The 23,606-nt window shown below is 50.8% G+C and overlaps 1 protein-coding gene across 17 annotated transcripts in view; it reads right to left on the reverse strand.

Annotated features, from left to right (window-relative positions):
• Positions 1-22,811, reverse strand: part of LOC118212815 (RIMS-binding protein 2-like) — a 78,164-nt gene extending 55,353 nt beyond the window's left edge. For 8 of the 17 annotated variants that reach the window (XM_035391155.1, XM_035391165.1, XM_035391166.1 and 5 more), the window contains exon 1: positions 22,455-22,811. The gene's annotated coding sequence lies outside the window, so the exon portion shown is untranslated. Of the gene's footprint in view, positions 22-19,832; positions 20,692-21,155; positions 21,765-22,454 lie in introns of those variants that run through there. The other 9 variants (XM_035391157.1, XM_035391144.1, XM_035391151.1 and 6 more) reach the window with 4 other exon arrangements.
• Positions 22,812-23,606: the final 795 nt, after the last annotated feature.

A 23,606-nucleotide genomic window follows, 5' to 3' on the forward strand; every position in this document is an offset into this window, starting at 1 on the left:
GACGAGTCCCAAAACCGACACCTAAAAACAGAAGAAAACCAAGAAATATTTGTCTCGTGCCTCGGCAGTTAACAAGGTCATAAAATTTAGATGAGCGTTTTAGGCCCTTGTTAAAACAAACTGCATTATTAACGGGGCCACGCTCATTCAGAAAAGACGAAATGGAGAACCGTGAGGGGATTTAAATTTTAATAACTAGCGGAGAGAGAGCTGGAAAGGGAGAGTGGCTGAGAAAGAGAGAAGTCTGTCAAGAGGGATCAGGGATCCATTGTCACATTTTCTCTCCTTCAGCGCAGATTCAGGAGTAGGGCCTTTGCGTACCCATAAGGACGTTGGTTTGATTCTCGCAGTAGAAATGGAAGATTTTGTCCATGAGAGAAGCAGGTGGCTCATCCTGCGATGGGTCGCAGTCCCGCAGAGCAAAGCATAATTGACCCAGAGGGCTGCTTCTCCTCTTTGGCCCCTATGAGAAATTCCTGCAGTCTTACACGACCTGGGAGGCCTTCAGGACCACGGACAGCACACACACACACACACTCAGCGCTGAAGTTTTACTCAGTGGCAGAGATGTTGTACTCAGTGGCAGAGATGTACTTAGTGGTGGAAATGTTGTACTCAGTGGTGGATATACTCAGTGGTGGAGATGTTGTACTCAGTGGAGATGTCGTACTCAGTGGTGGATATGTTGTACTCAGTGGCAGAGATGTACTCAATGTTGGAGATGTCATACTCAGTGGCAGATATGTTGTACTCAGCGGAGATGTCGTACTCAGTGGTGGAGATGTCATACTCAGTGGTGGAGATGTTGTACTCAGTGGTGGAGATTTTGTACTCAGTGGTGGAGATGTTGTACTCAGTGCTGGAGATGTTGTACTCAGTGGTGGAGATGTCATACTCAGTGGTGGAGATGTCATACTCAGTGGTGGAGATGTTGTACTCAGTGGTGGAGATGTTATACTCAGTGGCAGAGATGTTGTACTCAATGGTGGAGATGTTGTACTCAGTGGTGGATATACTCAGTGGTTAGAGATGTCATGCTCAGTGGTGGCGATGTTGTACTCAGTGGTGGATATACTCAGTGGTTAGAGATGTCATGCTCAGTGGTGGAGATGTTGTACTCAGTGGTGGATATACTCAGTGGTTAGAGATGTCATACTCAGTGGTGGAGATGCTGTACTCAGTGGTGGAGATGTCATACTCAGTGGTGGAGATGTTGTACTCAGTGGTGGATATACTCAGTGGTTAGAGATGTTGTACTCAGTGGTGGATATACTCAGTGGTTAGAGATGTCATACTCAGTGGTGGAGATGCTGTACCCAGTGGCGCTCTCTCTATCACTACTCAATAAAACACTTGTCTGCGAGGCCCTGCCCCGGTGGCAGGTGGCCGTGGCCGTGGAGGGCCGGGGCATTGACCGTGCCGTCCGGCAGGGTCCGGGCAGCGGGAGCAGATGGCCGTCTGCAGGGTCACTGCGAGCTGATGGCACGCTACAGCGACTCCATGCCCATGCTAAAGCATCAGTGACTATGGGATGTTACAGTCCTTCCAAATAAAGACATGCAGTTAAAATGACATTAAATCTCATTTTGCTTCATGAGAAAGGACATTCATTTATTCATGTTCATACATAGTGTCCTTTTTTAAAACAGAGAAAACAGGAAATAAGTGTTATTACCTGTCCCTGTACAGTAGCATGTAGATCAGTGGGAACCAACTATGTTCCTGGACATCTACGTACTGTAGGTTTTCACTCCAACCCTAACAAAGCACACCTCATTCAACAGCTAGAGCAGGGCTGCCCAACCCTGTTCCTGGAGATCTACCACCCTGTAGGTTTTCACTCCAACCCTAACAAAGCACACCTCATTCAACAGCTAGAGCAGGGCTGCCCAATCCTGTTCCTGGAGATCTACTATCCTGTATGGTTTCATTTCAGTCGTAATTTGGCACACTTGACTCTACTAATTAGCAGCTTGACAAGATCTCTCGCTGTTGAATGAGGCATACTCTGTTAGGCTTGGAGTGAAAACCTACAGGACCGTAGATCTATAGCTGTTGAATGAGGTGTGCTTTGTTAAGCTTGGAGTGAAAACCTACAGGACGGTAGATCTCCAGGAACAGGCCTGGTTCTCGCTGATGTAGATAAATCATAGAGTGCACGGCGGCTTAAAGCACATCTTGCGTAATTTGCCCGTGTAATTTAGGACCAAAGAGGTTTTGGCGAAGCTGGGGCGGCCCCTGTGACCCAGCACTGTGGAATGCTGGGATTGGTGGCCTGCGGGGCACAGAGCTCACGTTCCCCGGCAGGACGGCGCAGACGGCTTAATCGGGTCTGGGCCCAGGCGGGGCACGAGGCAGCAGTTTGGGCCGGGGGTCCCGGAGGGCCCAGGGAGGACTAGAGTCCCGCTGCCAGCATCATCTGCTCCTACAAGCTGGCCAACGACTCCGCCTTCTAAGCCCCAGAGGCACGTTTGTGTGTGTGTGCGTGCGTGCGTGTGTGTGTGCATGCATGCGTGTTTGTGTGCGTATGTGGGTGCATGTGTGTGTGTGTCTGTGTGTGTATGTGCGCATCAGGCGGTGGGGTGATGGAATATGATTCATAAACAGATGCCATTTTGATTGTGCAGTTCTTGGGAATGGGCAATTCAGGGCAATCCAGTCAATATGCACTGATTGTACAGTAAAGGAGAGGCTGCAGGTTTGAATCCAGGCTGTACCATTGCTGAAGTGCTTCCGTAGCCAGTGTAGAAATGCAAGCCATCTAATAGGACCTGAATGATGGCACCGGTGAGACAAATAAATAATATAATTGGAAGAGACTTAAAGAGTCAGCATCGATGAAGGTCAGGGAAACAAACGGTTCAGAGCCAGAATGGAGACAGCAGACAAAAGCTCTGCAGAGCCAGAATGGAGACAGAAGACAAAGCTCTGCAGAACAGCGCTGTCAGATCCGGAAAACATAGCGCGTCACAAGTTCTTCCCTTCTTCTACTTCTCCGGTTTCTCAAATCCATCTGAACCGCAGAAGAGCTTTGTCACACTTGCATAAACACCCGGCGACGGATGAGAACTCTCTAACGTAAATCCCGCTGAAGGTACGATGCCGGCAGCGCGGCGGGTCGAGCGCGGGCGAGAGCAGACAGGCTCCTTCCTGTTGATCCTGTTCGCCGGAGCTCAGACAGGAAGCGCAGCTGGGGGTAATCCCGCGGGAAGCATCAGCGGAGGCCCTGTCAACAAACAGCTTTCGCTGCAGTTAAGCTCGCGGAAACGGACACCCCGTCGGAGGAGCGATGGGCCTTTGAGTGCGTCTGCCCCGCCCCCACCCAGCCCAGCCCGGCTCGGCCCCGCCTCCTCCCTGCCCCAACCTGAGGTATTCACTACTAGTTTATTATCTTGGGATATTCATGCGTCAGACCACTATTGCATCTTTTAGAAATCATATCTAATCTTTTATACATTTTTTTGGCTGGGGTTGAATCGTTGTAGATGCCATTTAACCCTTTAAGGTGTAAGATCACAAGTATGTGATCGGAATGTTCTTAACTGAACATTCTAATCCTGATATCACAATCACTACCGGTAACTGAAAGCAATGGAGTTCTAGAACACCGGCTTACAAAAATACTGAATAAAAAACTAAAATACAAAACATTCCAAGAAACCTGCTCTTCAAAGGGTTAATAACTAGTGAGAGAGAGCCTGCCTGGATAGGACTTGTCACAGCACAAGGGCTGCCATGGAAACAACACAATGTATGACAATACCATGCACACTAGCGTGCGGCTAATAGCACTCCGTGTCACTGTGAGAGCAGGTTAGGTGAAACCAAGGAGCGCTGTTAGCATCCGTTTATCATTTCCACACTAGGAGGGATGTGAACACGAGTGGGCCCCGTGTCACAGGAGGGAACACAGTCCACTGGACGGAATTTCACTGGACGGAATGTAAACGTGCAATTGTCCTGTGTCTGGTGCCACTGGCAGTGATGTAAACGTGCGGGTATACAGGTTCACTGGCAGTGCTGTAAACGTGCGGGTATGCAGGTTCACTGGCAGTGCTGTAAACGTGCGGGTATACAGGTTCACTGGCAGTGCTGTAAATGTGCGGGTATACAGGTTCACTGGCAGTGCTGTAAACGTGCGGGTATACAGGTTCACTGGCAGTGCTGTAAACGTGCGGGTATACAGGTTCACTGGCAGTGATGTAAACGTGCGGGTATACAGGTTCACTGGCAGTGCTGTAAACGTGCGGGTATACAGGTTCACTGGCAGTGCTGTAAACGTGCGGGTATACAGGTTCACTGGCAGTGCTGTAAACGTGCGGGTATACAGGTTCACTGGCAGTGCTGTAAACGTGCGGGTATACAGGTTCACTGGCAGTGCTGTAAACGTGCGGGTATACAGGTTCACTGGCAGTGCTGTAAACGTGCGGGTATACAGGTTCACTGGCAGTGCTGTAAACGTGCGGGTATACAGGTTCACTGGCAGTGCTGTAAACGTGCGGGTATACAGGTTCACTGGCAGTGCTGTAAACGTGCGGGTATACAGGTTCACTGGCAGTGCTGTAAACGTGCGGGTATACAGGTTCACTGGCAGTGCTGTAAACGTGCGGGTATACAGGTTCACTGGCAGTGCTGTAAACGTGCGGGTATACAGGTTCACTGGCAGTGCTGTAAACGTGCGGGTATACAGGTTCACTGGCAGTGCTGTAAACGTGCGGGTATACAGGTTCACTGGCAGTGCTGTAAACGTGCGGGTATACAGGTTCACTGGCAGTGCTGTAAACGTGCGGGTATACAGGTTCACTGGCAGTGCTGTAAACGTGCGGGTATACAGGTTCACTGGCAGTGCTGTAAACGTGCAGGTATACAGGTTCACTGGCAGTGCTGTAAACGTGCGGGTATACAGGTTCACTGGCAGTGCTGTAAACGTGCGGGTATACAGGTTCACCGGTGGGGCTGTAAACGTGCGGGTATACAGGTTCACTGGCAGTGCTGTAAACGTGCGGGTATACAGGTTCACTGGCAGTGTTGTAAACGTGCGGGTATACAGGTTCACTGGCAGTGATGTAAACGTGCGGGTATACAGGTTCACTGGCAGTGCTGTAAACGTGCGGGTATACAGGTTCACCGGTGGGGCTGTAAACGTGCGGGTATACAGGTTCACTGGCAGTGCTGTAAACGTGCGGGTATACAGGTTCACTGGCAGTGATGTAAACGCGCGGGTATACAGGTTCACTGGCAGTGCTGTAAACGTGCGGGTACACAGGTTCACTGGCAGTGCTGTAAACGTGCGTGTGGCCCATCTAATTTAAGCAGGTCGGACGCAGACATGGGTGGAGGGGGTGGGGGTTGGAGAACAAGAACATCAGGAGCATTGCCGCGTCCAATGAAAACATCAAGACTAACATTCATTCCGTCTTTGAAATTCATATCAAAAGGCAACAGCCTCGCCATCGCTATATTGACAGCTAAATGTTTCCGAATAAATTATTCATTCCAGGGTCGACGGAAAACAGGGCGGGACTTCAAAAAGGGGCGGAGCCACGCCGAATCTGCGGCGCTAGCGGAATCTCCTCTCCAGCTGCCCTGACGGGAAGCGCGGCCGCTAACGCTGTTTCCTGCGCCTGAGAGGCTCGTACACCGCAGGATCGGGCTGCAGATCGCAACGCCTCCTTCCAAAAAAGCGGGGAAATGTCGCCGCGGCGAGGAAATGCAGACGGAATGCAAACCCCCACCCCCCACCCCCCCCCACCCCCGCCCTCCTGAAGCGGCGTTGGGACGGGCCGCGCGGGGACCCCCCGGAGCGGACCGCCCTCGAACCTCAACCTTTAACACGCCCGGGAGAAGCCCGACGCCCGTCGCTTTTAACGAGCTGGCGACCGCGGGATGAATTATTGATGGAGCTTTCGCGCGTCTCAGTGCCGCCGCCCCGCCGCTCCCTGCGTGAGGGGGGAAGGGGCGGGAGGCGCGTGGCGTGAGAACAAAACCTGCGTCCCCAAACCAAACCGAGAGGGAAAGGCGGGGAACCGGGTTCATCAGGGGTCCAATTCAACCCCTGAAAGGGATTTCAAATGCGGATCAGCTCCAGGAAAACTTTGTCGCTTCAAATATCCAATCAGAGGACTGAGCGGTGGAGCGTAGCGAGTAGTACTCAGTTAAAAAAGGAACAGCTAACAGCTACTGTAACACCATTTGATTTCTGCACAACCGTTTCTCAGTTTCTGTGTTGCTGCCCACGTACTGCGGGGGAAGGTCAGGCGACTGTAATCTGGCGCAATATGTTATTAATGCACGCCGCTATGCTACCTCCCTTTAGCCTCGGCTGCGCTAACGGAGACTCCTGTGGCTCGGGCGGAGGTGCGGCTCACGGCCGGGAGGGGAATGTGTGTGCCACAGGGCCGCCACGCGCAGCCCGTCGCTTTCGCCATCGCCGCCGGCCTCCGATTCGCACGTGGGCCGGTTCCCTGGGCGACGGTTCCAGCAGCGGCGGCGGCGGCCCAGCGTTCCGGGGCGGCGGGATCCTGCGAACACGCGGATCGTCCCTCCTCCTCCTCCTCCTTCGGTTCCCACGGGAACAGACACCCACGGGCCCCAACACCTCCGCCCCCCCCCCCCCCCCCCCCCCGCATCCTGCACACTCCGCAGAAAAAGAGCCTCGCTTATCGACAGGGGACAGAGTCGATTTTTGCAACCGTGCGGTTTCCTAGCAACCGTGTGGCAGGTACGGACGGGGAGCCGGAGAGCGCTCGGCGGGTTCGCGGGAGGAAAGCCTCCCGTCGCCGGAGCGCGGGCCGAGAGGAAGCGGGAGCGGGGCGAGAGGAAGCGGGAGCGGGGCGAGAGGAAGCGGGGCGGAGCCGAGAGGAAGCGGGGCGGAGCCGAGAGGAAGCGGGGCGGAGCCGAGAGGAAGCGGGGCGGGACCGAGAGAAATCGGGGCGGGGCGCGGGCCGAGAGGAAGCGGGGCGGAGCCGAGAGGAAGCGGGGCGGAGCCGAGAGGAAGCGGGGCGGGGCCGAGAGGAAGCGGGGCGGAGCCGAGAGGAAGCGGGGCGGAGCCGAGAGGAAGCGGGGCGGGGCCGAGAGGAAGCGGGGCGGAGCCGAGAGGAAGCGGGGCGGAGCCGAGAGGAAGCGGGGCGGAGCCGAGAGGAAGCAGGGCGGAGACGCGGCGCGGAGCGATCGGGGCTGAAATAACGCCTCCTGACAAACCCGTCGACCCCGCCCACGTCCACCCCCCCTCACGGGTCACGGAGTCGACCGCAAGTGCCCCCGGTCCCTCGGGAGCGCCCCCCACCCCCCCTGAGGCGGCCAGGGGAACAAGTGCTCTGTAAACAGGGCTGTTTGGGGGGCACGACGCCCCCGGGAGCAGTTATTTCAACAAAACAAGGGACCCTTTAGAAAAAGAGCTGGCGCTTCCTACACCTACAGGACACGCATAAACACACGTACACACGCCTGCATGGAAAATGCAAACAGCCATAGAAAACAATATCAATATGCCATAAAACATGGACATGATCACGAATAAAGTCCGTCGAAAAGAATCTGAAATAAAAAAAAGAGGGAGACAGAGGAATAGAAAAAGGAAGAATGAGTAGGTGAGGAAATGAAGGGGTGTGTGATCTTGTGCAGCTAAAAAAACCTCAGGAGGCACTAGCCTGCCGTATCTGTGTTTTCCACCAGGAGAACCAGGACAGCCCTGCCGTCCTCTACTCCGAGGAGTCCCGAAATTCAGCAAAGACACGAGACAGACAGCTACCAGATCCAGCGAGATAATCAATCGGCAACAAACACCCCAAAGCTGCGCAGTTAGGCACGTATTGAGAAGGTGACATTCCATATCCCTTAGCCCTCAACCCCCCCAACCACCCTCCGCACACAACAACACCCCCCCCCCCCCCCCCCCTGAGCACCACAGCGCTGCCTCCACCTCCACGTTGGGGCCAGTGAGAAAGGGCTCCTGGACCTCACAGCTCCAGAAAAGGAAAATTATTCCTCCTTACGGTCTTCAAGCCTCCCGGCCCAGTTCCTCTCCGGCCTTGAGTCAGAGGAACCCAGGGACACACATCACTGCCTTCGCCAGCAACGGCCCGCGCAAAACCCCGTTCTGCGGGCTCAATTAGTCATAATCTTATTATCTGATTAGTGGTGCGCTTGGGTGAACGAGGCCACAGGCTCAGAGAGCGGTAAACAGCCAGAGAAGATTCTCCAGCTGGGCCTCAGACTCTGTTCAGCAGTGAGGATCAGAGCAGATTACTCCAGCTGGACCTCAGACTCTGTTCAGCAGTGAGGATCAGAGCAGATTACTCCAGCTGGACCTCAGACTCTGTTCAGCAGTGAGGATCAGAGCAGATTACTGGAGTTGGACCTCAGACTCTGTTCAGCAGAGAGGATCAGAGCAGATTACTGGAGTTGGACCTCAGACACTGTTGAGCAAAGCAGCAGCACTGAAGCCCACCCCCCCCCCCCCCCCACACACACACACCCCCGCCTTTTGCTGGAACACTGTCACCAAATTGTCCTCATAAAAATAAGTCACCTTGTATCCTGAAAGCAACAAGGCACGTAAAAGCACATAAATTATCAAAAGTTCGATTCCACAATTGGCTGGCTGGCAACTGTTCAGGCAGTTACCTAAATCAGATTTTAGAGCAGCGTTCTGAACGCGAGACAAGGTCAAAACTTCCGCTGCCTTTAGTCATAATGAAACCTACCAAAATGTCCCTGTAAATATGGACCTATTATAATACAAGCTCCACAGAGCGGTTGACTTCCCCTCTTAAGGGAGAAGATATCACTTTGATAACCTCCAATGTGAGTGTTGGGACTCATTCTCCTCTGAGAGCGGACATGCCTCCTGAAAGGCTGCTTCTTCTCATTCCACAGTCCACCATTTTGGCTCACACATACACCAAGACTGAGGAGAGTCCTAACGCGGTCCACCATTTTGGCTCACACAAACGCCAAGACAGAAGAAAATCCTAACACAGTCCACCATTTTGGCACACACATACACCAAGACAGAGGAGAGTCCTAACATAGTCCACCATTTTGGCTCATTCATACACTAAGACAGATGAGAGTCCTAATGTGTCAGACTTACCACTTAGGACAAGGATGTCCCACATTCTAGAATCCCTCCCTCCCTGGGGAAGTGCTGCAGCCAATCATTCGGTACAGCCCAGCCCCGATTCAGCACCACACCCCGGGCGTCCTCCGCACGCTAGGACAGCGCCTTAACAAGACGAGCAGCCTTGTGGCCTCGTTCCAATTTTCTCAGACAAATCAATTTTAAAACCTCTGTCCTGGAAGGCGTTTTCATGCCTGAGTGAAAACGACAGTCTTTCGTGCTCCAAGGAAATTTCACTTAAAAGCCAATTTAAACGCAGCCACCGCGTGAAGAATTGAAGCAGAAAGCGGAGACGCTGGCCAATCGGGTTGCAGAACCAGGTGTCCCAGTGTTTCCATCACACAGTTAATCATACACACTTGACCACCAGGGGGCGCAACAGGAAACCGTTAATGAACACAACCACCGGGGGGGGCGCAACATGAAACAGTTACAGAACTCGACCACCAGGGGGCGCAACAGGAAACAGTTAATGAACACGACCACCAGGGGGGTGCAACACGAAATAGTTAAAGAACTCGACCACCAGGGGGTGCAATAGGAAACAGTTAATGAACACGACCACCAGGGGGGCGCAACAGGAAACAACACAAATACCAGTGCGGCCACCTGCGACGATTCTCGGCTTATCTTCAGCAACAGGGCTCTGTCTCCTTCTGGCATTTCAGTCCTTGATCTCGGAGAGCCGTTTGGACCCCGCTGAGGGGCAGCCACCTGTGCGGCAGGTGCTCTTGATGGACAATTACGGCGCGTTCACGGGCCTTCTGTGGTCCGCTGGCCGCAGGCTCGCCGCCTGCTCCTCCAGAGCGGCAGGCAGGGCTCTCTACCTGTCAGCAGCCAGGCAGAAGACATGCTATTCTGCCACGCTAACGGACCAGCAGACAGGGTGCATCCATTTCCCTCCGCGGCGGCTAACTTTGATAAAAACCAACACGTCCGAGGGCCAGCTGAGAGGTGGTGGGGGGGGGGGGGGGGGGGGGGGGGGGGGCGGGCGGTGGCTTTAAAACGGCCAGCACGTCACAAAGCTTCAGAGAACCCGCTTCACTGGAGCGTGACGCCGCGCACGCCGCGTTCGTCTCCTGACGGGCAACTGCCGCGGCGATGACAGAGGCCTCAAACGGTCGGCGCGTCCCAGGCCGACAGCGCCGAATCACGAGCCCGGCAGGAATATCCGAGAGGACAGCCGAAGTCCACGACGCGACCGCGCAGGAAGGCTGAGAGACGCCTGCGGTGTACGCGGGCGGCGCTACCGTACGAAAGGAAGGCCTCCTTCAAAAGGGAACAAAACCGAACCGAAGCAATCAGTCAAACCTCTCATCCCGTCGACTTGCACAGCGTTCATGTTTACACACAGGCCCACTTATGCGGCTGGATATTTACTGAAGCTGCTCAGGCTAAGCTCCTTGCAGAAAGGTACAACGGCTGTGCCACAGCCAGGATTCAAACCCACAACCTCTGAATGACCAGCCCAGTTCTTAGTCCTTCACACTACACCCTTATATTGGGCATTTTGTTGTTTTTGTGTTTTTGCCCCCTTTGTGATTTTATTTTTTTATATCTCAGTTTGTGGCTGTATGGAACCTCTTAAAATTGACAACAAATTTGTTCACAAAAAGGAAAGACGAAACAAGCATGGGCAATGGACCTTATCATCCCGTAAACATACAAACTTTCATTTAAAGTTCTTGGGCTTACAGAAGGCTCAGGTAGGCTCTGATGGGTGACTGGTGGCATGTGTACTGTGGTCCCAGACGGCGAGACCACAGTTTGTGTCAGATTCTGGTACACTTTCTGCTCTATAAGCCTGCACACTCTCTGCTCCATAAGCCCGTGCACTCTCTGCTCCGTAAGCATGCACACTCTCTGCTGCATAAGACTGCACACTCTCTGCTCCATAAGCATGCACACTCTCTGCTCCATAAGCATGCACACTCTCTGCTCTATAAGCGTGCACACTCTCTGCTCTGTAAGCCTGCACACTCTCTGCTCTGTAAGCCTGCACACTCTCTGCTCCATAAGCATGCACACTCTCTGCTCCATAAGCATGCACACTCTCTGATCTATAAGCATGCACACTCTCTGCTCTGTAAGCCTGCACACTCTCTGCTCTATAAGCATGCACACTCTCTGCTCCGTAAGCCTGCACACTCTCTGCTCCATAAGCATGCACACTCTCTGCTCCATAAGCATGCACACTCTCTGCTCTATAAGCGTGCACACTCTCTGCTCTGTAAGCCTGCACACTCTCTGCTCCGTAAGCCTGCACACTCTCTGCTCCATAAGCATGCACACTCTCTGCTCTGTAAGCCTGCACACTCTCTGCTCCATAAGCATGCACACTCTCTGCTCTATAAGCGTGCACACTCTCTGCTCTGTAAGCCTGCACACTCTCTGCTCTGTAAGCCTGCACACTCTCTGCTCCATAAGCATGCACACTCTCTGCTCTGTAAGCCTGCACACTCTCTGCTCTGTAAGCCTGCACACTCTCTGCTCTATAAGCCTGCACACTCTCTGCTCTATAAGCATGCACACTCTGCTCTGTAAGCCTGCACACTCTCTGCTCTATAAGCATGCACACTCTGCTCTGTAAGCCTGCACACTCTCTGCTCTATAAGCATGGACACTCTCTGCTCTGCAAGCCTGCACACTCTCTGCTCCATAAGCCTGCACACTCTCTGCTCCATAAGCATGCACACTCTCTGCTCCATAAGCATGCACACTCCCTGCTCTATAAGCCCGTACCCTCTCTGCTCTGTAAGCCTGCACACTCTCTGCTCTGTAAGCCTGCACACTCTCTGCTCTATAAGCCTGCACACTCTCTGCTCTATAAGCATGCACACTCTCTGCTCCATAAGCATGCACACTCCCTGCTCTATAAGCCCGTACCCTCTCTGCTCTGTAAGCCTGCACACTCTCTGCTCTGTAAGCCTGCACACTCTCTGCTCTATAAGCCTGCACACTCTCTGCTCTGTAAGCCTGCACACTCTCTGCTCTGTAAGCATGCACACTCTCTGCTCTGTAAGCCTGCACACTCTCTGCTCTGTAAGCATGCACACTCTCTGCTCTGTAAGCCTGCACTCTCTACCCCCTGTATGCATGTAGCAGGGTGCCAAAATCAGGGAGTCGATTCCATCTCGATCCTGGCCGAACGTGGGCAGGTCGGGTTTCAGAGAGGCGCAGAGCCGGCCGCGCTCCCTCACAAAAACAATTTAACGACATCTGAGAACCCGCGCGGCCCCGCTCCCCAGCACAGCCGCAGCTAATTGCAGATCCGAATCGCTGATCTATCTGCGGCTTTCAAGCCTCTGCCGATCAGCAGCAGCCGCTGGATCAGCTGGAGAACCTCTCTCCTCTCCTCTCTCCTCTCCTGCCATTCTTCAGAAGGAGCAGATAATGCGTTTCTGCACCACATTCAACCAGCAGCTGTTCTCTGTTCTCCCCCCAAAGAAGCCAACAGCAAATAGGCTACGAGCAACAGATAACAGATACAGGACCTTGGACAGCGACACAACAGCTATCTGACTCGTGTAAGGCAAATGTTTCACATTACATTTTACTTGCTCTGTGACACTATCCTCTAAATTCTTGCACTCACATTCACACACACACACACACACGCTCACACACGCGCACATACAGAAACACGCACTCACACACACACACGCACATACACACACGCACACACACATATCTTTGTGCATAACTCCAATGTCCAAATTCCTTATGAAAGACCTTGAAAGATTCTATATGGAGGAATGCTTAATTATGCAATATGTTCATCAAATCTCACAGCATGCTATAGATGACTCAGTGGTGTTATCCTCGCAGACAGAAGGTGCACAAAGTACGGCGGAGAGGGGTGTAAATATTTGTGACACACGTTTTCTTTTTGAGAAATAAATATAACATTGGAGAAAAGTGTCATTTTGGTTGATTCCACCGAACACTTCAGACGCAGACAACTTTCCAAAAGTTTGAGAATTAAGATACAGCTCAGAAGTTTTATTATTTATATTATACTGTCTTTCTTAGTTATTGTTCATCAGGAGTGTGAATGATATTGAAGAGCACTGTGGGCAGCGTAATGATATATATATATAAATGTGTTGTTTGAATAAGCAGGAATGCTTCACCCTGCTCAGCACAGGGGTTCTCTGTCCGCCCAGGAGTTTCTGGAGAAAATGGGACCAGCCTACCCCCCCCCCCCCCACATCTCCACCCTCGCCCCCAAGCCCTTACAGAAAGCGAGGTCCAGTCAGCTGCACAGAGAGACCACTGATACCGGAGGAAGGCCCCTGTCTGCTACGATCAGAGGAGCGTCTACGAGAACATAACATAAAATAACTTAAAGTAACATAACAACATAAAATAAAGTAACATAACATAACATAAAGTTACATAACATAACATAAAATTAAGTAACATAACATAAAATAACTTAAAGTAACATAACATAACATAACATAACAAAGTAACATAACATAACATAAAGTAACATAACATAGCATAACACAACATAACATAACATGAAGTAACATAACACAGCATAACACAACATAACATAAAATAAAGTAACATTACATAACATAAAATAAAGTAACATAACAACATAACAGAACATAAAATACAGTAACATTCCATAAAATAGAGTAACATAACATAACATCAAATGAAGTAACATAACTTAAAATAAAGCAACATAACATAACGTACAGTAATATAACATAACATAACATAAAATAAAGTAACATAACATATAACATAACAAAACATAAAATACAGCAACATAACATAACACAACAGTAACGTAACAGAACATTACATAACATGACATGACACAACATTCAGCAGCATAGCGTGACAAGAACAAGCCATTCAGCCCAACAATATTCCATTTTCCTACCACTAAAGTGTACCTGGTACTCTGATAACTTAAAAACTATGTAGTATCTAATACTGTATCAGGTCTGGTCTGGAAAGCCTCCAGAGTTTCTGGACATGTTTATCTCATTGTGCCTGTGAGTGCCACAAGGGAGCCAGCTCCCTTCAAGTCTCCCACTCTCCCCAGAACTGACCCCCCAGAAACAGCAGCACCCCACTCTGACAAGCACTGACCCCCCCTGAATCACCAGCACCCCACTCTCCCCAGCACTGACCCCCCCTGAATCACCAGCACCCCACTCTGCCCAGCACTGACCCCCCTGAATCACCAGCACCCCACTCTCCCCAGCACTGACCCCCCCAAAACACCAGCACCCCACTCTCCCCAGCACTGACCCCCCCTGAATCACCAGCACCCCAATCTCCCCAGCACTGACCCCCCCAAAACACCAGCACCCCACTCTCCCCAGCACTGACCCCCCCTGAATCACCAGCATCCCACTCTCCCCAGCACAAACCTCTATGTCTAGGTCCCTGTTCATTGTGTGTGCGTGCCCAACACCGTATCAGGTCTGGTCTGAAAAGCCTCCAGAGTTTCTGGACATTTTTATCTCATCGTGCCTGTGAGTGCCACAACCAGCTCCCTTCAAGTCCTACCGTTAACACCCTTACACAGGGTTATCAGCTAGCACTACCGCTAACACCCTTACACAGGGCTACCAGCTAGCACTACCGCTAACACCCTTACACAGGGCTACCAGCTAGCACTACCACTAACACCCTTACACAGGGCTACCAGCTAGCACTACCGCTAACGCCCTTACACAGGGCTATCAGCTAGCACTACTGCTAACACCCTTACACAGGGCTATCAGCTAGCACTACCGCTAACACCCTTACACAGGGCTTTCAGCTAGCACTAGTTAATGCACCTGTCTTAACTACTGCTTGTATTTTTTCCATAGACTGCGTTGTTGCTGTTCTCGTTGTGTTAGTGTTAATCAGTTTAACCCTCAGGGTCCAAGTTGAACTATGCGGTTGTTCCCTGCACTTGGACTGGTACTTCTCTCTAGGGTTTTCGTCATACTTGTTCCTGGTTATGGTTATACACTTTGTTGTACGTCCCTCTGGATAAGAGCGTCTGCCAAATGCCTGTAATGTAATGTAAAGCACTACCGCTAATGCCCTTACACAGGGCTATCAGCTAGCACTAACACTAACACCCTTATACAGAGCTATCAGCTAGCACTACTGCTAACACCCTTACACAGGGCCATCAGCTAGAACTAGCACTAACACCCTTACACAGGGCTATCAGCTAGCACTACTGCTAACACCCTTACACAGGGCCATCAGCTAGAACTAGCGCTAACACCCTTACACAGGGCTATCAGCTAGCACTAACACACTTATACAGAGCTATCAGCTAGGACTACTGCTAACACCCTTACACAGGGCCATCAGCTAGCACTACCGCTAACACCCTTACACAGGGCTACCAGCTAGCACTACCGCTAACACCCTTACACAGGGCTACCAGCTAGCACTACCGCTAACACCCTTACACAGGGCTACCAGCTAGCACTACCACTAACACCCTTACACAGGGCTACCAGCTAGCACTACCGCTAACGCCCTTACACGGGGCTGTCAGCTAGCACTACTGCTAACACCCTTACACAGGGTATCAGCTAGAACTAGCGCTAACACCCTTACACAGGGCTACCAGCTAGCACTACTGCTAACACCCTTACACAGGGCTATCAGCTAGCACTAGCGCTAACACCCTTACACAGGGCTATCAGCTAGCACTACCGCTAACACCCTTACACAGGGCCATCAGCTAGAACTAGCGCTAACACCCTTACACAGGGCTGTCAGCTAGCACTACCGCTAACACCCTTACACAGGGCTATCAGCTAGCACTACCGCTAACACCCTTACACAGGGCTATCAGCTAGCACTACCGCTAACACCCTTATACAGAGCTATCAGCTAGCACTACCGCTAACACCCTTACACAGGGCCATCAGCTAGCACTACCGCTAACACCCTTACACAGGGCTATCAGCTAGAACTAGCGCTAACACCCTTACACAGGGCTGTCAGCTAGCACTACCGCTAACACCCTTACACAGGGCTATCAGCTAGAACTAGCGCTAACACCCTTACACAGGGCTACCAGCTAGCACTACCGCTAACGCCCTTACACAGGGCTATCAGCTAGCACTACTGCTAACACCCTTACACAGGGCTACCAGCTAGCACTACCGCTAACACCCTTACACAGGGCTATCAGCTAGCACTACCGCTAACACCCTTACACAGGGCTATCAGCTAGCACTACCGCTAACACCCTTACACAGGGCTATCAGCTAGCACTACCGCTAACACCCTTACACAGGGCTATCAGCTAGCACTACCGCTAACACCCTTACACAGGGCCATCAGGTAGAACTACCACTAACACCCTTACACAGGGCCATCAGGTAGAACTACCGCTAACACCCTTACACAGGGCTATCAGCTAGCACTACCGCTAACACCCTTACACAGGGCTACCATCTAGCACTACCGCTAACACCCTTACACAGGGCTATCAGCTAGAACTAGCGCTAACACCCCTACACACGGCTATCAGCTAGCACTACCACTAACACCCCTACACACGGCTATCAGCTAGCACTACCACTAACACCCTTACACAGGGCCATCAGGTAGAACTACCGCTAACACCCTTACACAGGGCTATCAGCTAGCACTACCGCTAACACCCTTACACAGGCCTATCAGCTAGCACTACCGCTAACACCCTTACACAGGGCTATCAGCTAGCACTACCGCTAACACCCTTACACAGGGCTATCAGCTAGCACTACCGCTAACACCCTTACACAGGCCTATCAGCTAGCACTACCGCTAACACCCTTACACAGGGCTACCAGCTAGCACTACCGCTAACACCCTTACACAGGCCTATCAGCTAGCACTACCGCTAACACCCTTACACAGGGCTATCAGCTAGCACTACCGCTAACACCCTTACACACGGCTATCAGCTAGCACTACCACTAACACCCTTACACAGGGCCATCAGGTAGAACTACCGCTAACACCCTTACACAGGGCTATCAGCTAGCACTACCGCTAACACCCTTACACAGGCCTATCAGCTAGCACTACCGCTAACACCCTTACACAGGGCCATCAGCTAGTACTGGCGCAAGAGGAGGGCTAATCACCCCGTACAACCTACAAAATGATTTCCAAACAGCTGTAGCCTATAGGCTACACGAACAACCTACGCAAATTAACACCATGCTATCAGGCCAGTTTCATAGACTGCTGCATGCTTAGCTGGAGGTTAAACGGTAGGTTTGGACCCACAGAACCACATTATAACTGGAACAGCTATCCAAATCTGAGGAATGAGGAAACACCACAATTAACCCAAAAAGCTTAAGATTTTAAATAAGCCCTGGCAGCAATAAATTTCATACTCCCACCCCCATACAGCAGAATTTGGTATTGGTCATTTGAAAACCAAGATTATTTTGCAATGAAGATGGAATTTCCATTTTAACCAATCAGCAGTTTGTTCAGGGAAGTGATCGTGAAGTAGATATCCATATACAGTAGAACACACACACCTCCATCACCGCTCATATTTAGAAATACCATACTCCACTTCAACAGCAAATTTCATGAATTTTCCTGTTTATAAATGTGCTAGCAAGCATACATCTTTATCTTGTGACTATTAAGCCACAAGGTTGTGTGCACTTCATCTGCAAGAACAAATGCATTGCGCAGGGTCTTTTATAACAAGCACACAGGAGAACAAGTAGTTTGTGAGCGAGCTGAGAGATGATTCATAAAAATGCAAAAGCTTAATTTAGTTTGGAACCATGCTCTTAATTTTTAAAAAATGATCACAGATAACCTCCTGCACTTCGGCAGCCCGACCTCTCTCTGTCCTTCGCCCGTTTTTCCGCCCTCTCTCAAACTGCAGGGCGCTCTGCTGAGTTCCCACGAGACGCCGCAAGCGGGCCACGTTAACCGACATCACACCGCTGAACGGGACCGCTTTTAAGCACCTGTGAGATTCCACACCTGGGACCGAGGCTCCAGCCGCCCGGTCATCGCTAGCCTGACCGCATTGTACCCGCTAACGCGAGTCTCCACTTCGACATAGCTCAGGAGGTAAGAGCGGAGGGTTGCTGGTTCGATCCTCGCCCTGGGTGTGTCGTAGTGTACCTGAGCAAGACACCTAACCCCTAACTGCTCTGGTGAATGCGAGGCATCAATTGTAAAGCGCTTTGGATAAAAGCGCTATATAAATGCAGTCCATTTACCATTTACCTCATCTGGCCCATATCAGTCCCTATCCTCTCATACGACCGCTTTTTCTCATTCGCTTTTCCCTTCTCTGTTGCCCTGTCCTCTTGTGTGTCCTCCGTGCTGCCGTTAAAAATTCCTCTCAGGGAAAAAAAGAGACCAGCGATTAAAGATTCTGTAAAACAAGAAGAAAATAAAAAGGCCTAGAAGACATCAACAGTCCATCCAAAAGGGCTCCACTGCACTTGGAAGGGTCTATAAGAGACTAGGATCATGCAGTGAGGATGAAAGGGGTTTTTGTAGTAACTTTCAGGTTAAGACTCTGAATGTTTCACAGCATTTAAGCACTTGCATTTTATTTGCCTTTTACCAGACCCTCTTAGACAGAGCAACTTACACAGCTGACATTCTTGTATAGACTTTCATTTATACAACCAATCAGAAGACTCCTTTCCGCAGCAAAGTGCAGATTCTGTTAAATCAGCCAGCCGCATGGGATGGCTCCGCCCATTTTCTAGGTTCAGGAGACCTAGTTCTCCCATCTCCCATTAGACGAACCCCTAAACCATTCACACATCCTGACCTCCAACCGGGAAAGGTATAACATCAACAAGAGCAGATAATACGCTGGGATTTAAACAGCGTTTGATCTCCGGAGGAGCAGCGCGTGGCTGTGAAAGGCATTGATCCGAGCGTCAGAGAACGCTGGTCTGTACACTAATTGGAGAGGGGGGTTGGTGCCGAGCAGCACGGAAGGGTGAGATCACTCGACAGCCAGACGGCACTGGCTGGCTGAGCGAATTGACACGGCTGCCAAGAACGCGATCGGAAGGCGCGCGTCCAATTAACCAACAGCGAGGGAGGGAGGAAGGTCCGGCCGGGAGCCGACAGACTGACAGCATCGCTGCTGAGTCACCGTGTGTGATTTCCTGCACCATACTGTCTGTCACACATATATGAATATGTAATATTTATCATTATATTCAGTAATAGACATAATTACACACACCAACAATAGCATAACACTAATAATATTAGGCTAATAATAATAACACGATATCGTCAGGAGTAGAAGTGTTCATTGTAGTTGTATAGGATTTTTCTTGTTCTCAGTTTACTGCACTAAATCTGTGACTGTGATCATTTTGTATTTGAGAAAAAAATGAGCAGCTCACTTCAATACCAGCCCAAGTAGAAGGAGTTAATTGATAATCTGCGTGCACACGGATGCAAGTCTAGCAGACGGTCAGAACTTCTGACATCACTGCTGCTGCTGAAAAGCGTGGGTGTGGTCACTGTGATGTGCATTACGCACAGCTCCTTCAAGCAGACGTGGTGGCACGCTTGCTTTATATCGAATAACTAAACTATAATTTGATTTAAAATGAATAACCGCTTTCCGACCATGCATTGTGAAAACGGCAGTACCGTCCTGATTCACTAGTAAATACGAATATAGGCGATCATTCACACTGATAGAATATATACTAACCTCAGATTTCGTTACACTTTTGCTTTGATCCTTCCGATGTGTAAATGCCGCCGTTTATCAATGTGCCACTTACCAATACAGCCTATTGATCGTAAATGTTCACTGAACGACAGCGGACGGAGGCGGTGCTAAAGGTCCCTCTCGCAGAAAAACAGGGCAGTCGTGGACAGGCGTGCGGACAGGCTACGGCTTCGGCTGCTGAGAGCTCCTCGCGCGGGTCTGAGCATAAAACAGCGGCTTCCCGAACGATGCGCGGGGCGAGTCCTGAAGAGGCATCAAACGAGGCAAACATCACAGCGCAAACACGCCGAGTCTGAGAAAAACCCCGCAGCTCCGCTGCTAATGCATGCAGGATTTTCAAGGAATTCCTCCAATGTTGACACATTCGGCTTCTCCCTGTCCTACTTAGTCCTCATTAAAACACAGAAACCATTCAATGGTACCGTGGTGCCGCGGCAACGCAGCATCCCAAGCGGTAACACGCAGCCTGTCATTATTTGAATATGTATGCTTCGTATGTTACCGTTGTTATTTTTATATTTGTGACCGCTCCATTCATCGTTGTTGGCCGGTGGGGAATTCCAGCCAAGATAAGGAGTATCGTACAGAGCATCGAAGCTCCCGCGGCGGATCAGCGAAGTCTTCCGGTATCTCAGAGCTACCAGGACCGTTCTTCTCTGGGACTTGGAGTCCATGTCACGCCTTCGTCGAATTTGTATTCCGTTTTCAAATAATGACACACTAGCGTCTGATTAAGCGGTGTGTGCGATTTTTTCACGTTTTAAGTATTCCACTTGCCTTTATTATTTATTCATCTTTTATGCTTGTTTTGTTTTCATTGTAGTTGTTTTTGTCGAAAAGCCTTGTGTATGAAAACCACAATATACATTATTATTATTATTATTATTATTATTATTATTATCATTATTATTATCATTATTATTATTATTATTGCAAATCACCATTGCCATCGTTGTCAACTTTTGAATATTTCCCAAATTCCATTGCTAAACTTTCCTGACATTTTTCTTGAAGTTGAGCACATTTGAAACAAGCAAAAGTTAACATAAATCTAACAATGTTGGGTCATGTGATCTAAGCGAACCATCCTGGCCATGATGTTGATGTGCTTCTACACTAGGCTCTTTCAGGCCTTTGGCAGACAATTAGACAGCCAATAAAATTGCCTGCTGCTAACCTTCCAACCAATCAGCAGGTCAAACAGCCTGTCACCGTTCCAGTAAGCTAAAAAGATGTCTAGGCCCTACAATACACATACGGTACATCTGTCTTTCCAGCACGCTAGATTGGACAGTACACTACCTGAGGTCGGCGTGGTTCGGTTTCTTCACCACAGTCCATTTCCTGACCTGTTCCTCTGACCAAAGAGTGCGATTTGGGTAACTTTTATACCCTAGGTAGAAGTTGCCATAGTGATACCATAGAAACAGACTGCCCACACGATCACCTGATCAAAGTCACAATCGGGCAGGTAGTTGACAGTTGCTCTTGTTGTGTCACAGTGTTGCTGTCGTGCTGGTCTGAATCCCCGACGCGGCATTATTCCTGGGCTCCGTTAGGTTTGAGATCTCGCACACCTGTCTCTAGGCGTTCGCTCACGAGTGCTCACCAGGGGAAGACTGGCCACTCATGACATCGCCGCTTTCGCCACGGATGACCTTGAGCCCAGACGAACGTCGCCTGTGGGACCCCTCTGTCTGTCTCACGCTCCATCCCTTCCTCCCTCCCTCCGTCTATTTTCTTGCTTCTGCTCACTCTCTTTTTTTCATTTTAGCTCCCCCTAACCCTCACTTACACACTCCTTTTCTCATTTTCTCTTCCTCTCTCCATCAGATGACAGAACTATCACTATAGAGAACAGAGAAGTATAATGCCCAGGCAACACAATGCCCAGACCGGGCTCTCTCCAGCCCTGCCTGAGCTCTGCTCTGAAGGGGCTGCCACAGGGAGGAGGGGGAGGGGCACAGGGAAGCATTCCATCAGCTTCTTCCACACACACACACACTCACACACACACACACACTCACACTCACACACACACTCACACACACACTGACACTCACACACACACACACACTCAAGACACACACACACTCACACACACACTCACACTTACACACATGCACACATGCACACACATACACGCACACTCACACACACTCACTCACACAGACACATGCACACACACTTACACACATGCACACACATACACGCACGTGCACACACACAAACTCACACACACATGCGCACTCATGCACACCCACACACATGCACACACATACATACACACATGCACACACACACGCACGTGCACACACACACACAGACTCGCACACACACAAACACACACGCACGCACACACACACATGCACATACACTCACACACGCATGTGCACACATACGCACACACAACACACACAGACTTGCACACACACACATGCACACACACACACACGAACACACACTCACACGTGCACACACACACACACGCACTCACACACACACACACTCACACACACAAACACGCACTCACACACACACACACACACACACACACACACACGCACAGCAGTGCAGTCTGTAGTGTCGGTTGTGCCGTACCTTGAGTAGCTAATTCCTGCTCCCCGGTATCCTCCCACCGCACCGCTTCACCAAGCCGGCACACAGGGCCAGAGCAGCGGCACGTCTGCTGCGCGCACGCGTGTGCGTGCGTGTGTGTGTGTGTGTGCGCGTGTGAGTGTGTGTAAGTCCGCGTTTAGGAGATTAGCAGCTGCAGCAGTGAGCGCTAGCTCAGCCGGGCGACTGAGAGACAGAGAGAGAGCATCAGTCAGCCAACTCAGGGGAGGACCCAAACGCCAGCGTGTACACACCCACACGCTCCTGTCTCTCTCTCTCTCTCTACATCTCTCTCTATTTCTCTCTCCCTCTCTCACACACACCCACTCTCCTGTCTCTCTCTCCATCTCTCTCTCTCTCTCTGTCTCTCCCTCGCTCACACACCCACACACTCCTGTCTCTCTCTCTCTCTCCCTCTCTCACACACACCCACACACTCCTGTCTCTCTCTCTTTCTCTCCATCTCTCTCTCTCTCCCTCTCTCACACACACCCACTCTCCTGTCTCTCTCTCCATCTCTCTCTCTCTCTGTCTCTCCCTCACTCACACACCCACACACTCCTGTCTCTCTCTCTTTCTCTCCATCTCTCTCTCTCTCCCTCTCTCACACACACCCACACACTCCTGTCTCTCTCTTTCTCTCCATCTCTCTCTCTCCCTCTCTCACACACACCCACATGCTCCTGTCTCTCTCTCCCCCTCTCTCTCTCACACACATCCACTCTCCTCTCTCTTTTTTTCTCTCTCTCTCTCATTCACTCTCAAACCCACACGCTTTTCTCTCACACACACACTCACATACTTCTCTCTCCCTCTTTCTCACACACCCTCACCCCCCTCTCTCTCTGACACACACACCCACACACCCCTCTCTCACACACACACACACACTCACACACCCCTCTCTCACACGCACACACCTGCACACTTCTCTCACACACACACACCTACATGCCCCTCTCTCTCTCTGACACACACACCCACACACCCCTCTCTCACACACACACACACTCACACACCCCTCTCTCACACGCACACACCTGCACACCTCTCTCTCTCACACACACCTACATGCCCCTCTCTCTCTCTGACACACACACACACCTGCATGCCCCTCTCTCTCTCTCACACACACAC

The sequence above is a fragment of the Anguilla anguilla genome, chromosome 14 (genome assembly GCF_013347855.1).
Source record: "Anguilla anguilla isolate fAngAng1 chromosome 14, fAngAng1.pri, whole genome shotgun sequence".
NCBI classification, from domain to species: Eukaryota; Metazoa; Chordata; class Actinopteri; order Anguilliformes; family Anguillidae; genus Anguilla; species Anguilla anguilla.